Source organism: Branchiostoma floridae, unplaced genomic scaffold (assembly GCF_000003815.2).
Source record: "Branchiostoma floridae strain S238N-H82 unplaced genomic scaffold, Bfl_VNyyK Sc7u5tJ_628, whole genome shotgun sequence".
Classification (NCBI taxonomy): Eukaryota; Metazoa; Chordata; class Leptocardii; order Amphioxiformes; family Branchiostomatidae; genus Branchiostoma; species Branchiostoma floridae.
Genome location: NW_023365907.1, coordinates 6,121 through 7,424, shown reverse-complemented (window position 1 = coordinate 7,424; position 1,304 = coordinate 6,121).

Here is a 1,304-nt window from a genome sequence, read left to right as displayed (position 1 = left end):
GAAAGAAAAGTGCGTCATGCCATGACACACTTAATAATTGTGCTCTCTAAGTGCATACTATCAGAGAACAAAGAGAAATATTTTAAGGAAACCTTTCTGAAAGAAAAGTGCATCATGCCCATGACACATTTAAGAATTGCGGTCTCCAAATGTATACTAACAGAGAACGAAGAGAAATAGTTTAAGGAAATCCTTCTCTTTTATGAAAGAAAAGTGCGTCATGCCATGACACCCTTAAGAATTGTGCTCTCTAAGTGCATACTACCAGAGAACAAAGAGAAATATTTTAAGGAAACCTTTCTGAAAGAAAAGTGCACCATGCCCATGACACATTTAAGAATTGCTCTGTCATTTTGTATACTAACAGAGTACGAAGAGAAATCTTTAAAGGAAACCTTTTTCTGAAAGAAAAGAAGGTCAAGCCCTTGACACACCTAACAACTCCGTTCTGTAAGTGTATACTATCAGAGAGCAAAGAGAAATGTTTTAAGAAAACCTTATTCTTTTTCTGAAAAAAAAGTGCGTCATACCCATGACACACTTAAGAATTGCACTCTCTATTTGTATGTTACAGAGTACGAAAAAAAAACTTTTAAGGAAACCTTTTTCAAAAGAAAAGAAGGTCTAGCCCATGACACACCAAAGGACTTTGTTCTGTAAGTGTATACTAACAGAAAACGAAGAGAAATCTTTTAAGAAAACCTTTCTCATTGCGTCATACCCATGACACACTTACGAATTGCGCTCTCTAAGTGTATACTAACAGAAAACGAAGAGAAATCTGGTAAGGAAACTTTTTTCTGAAAGAAAAGTACGTCATGCCCATGATACACCTAAGAATTGCGCTCTCTGAGTGTATACTAACAGAAAACGAAGAGAAATCTTTTAAGGAAACTTTGGTCTAAAAGAAAAGTGCGTCATGCCTATGACACACTTACGAATTGTGCTCTCTAAGTGTATACTAACAGAGAACAAAGAGAAATCTTTTAAGGAAACTTTTCTCTTTTTCTAAAAGAAAAGTGCGTCATACCCATGACACACTTAAGAATAGCGCTCTTTAACTGTAGACTAACAGAGAACGAAGAGGAAATCTTTTAAGGAAACTTTTTTTGAAAGAAAAGTGCGTCATGCCCCTGATACACCTAAGAATTGCGCTCTGTAAGTGTATACTAACAGAAAACGAAGAGAAATCTGTTAAGGAAACTTTTTTTTTCTGAAATAAAAGTGCGTCGTGCCCATGATACACCTAAGAATTGCGCTCTCTTTTTGTATCAGAGTGCGGAAAGAAATCTTTTAAGGAAATC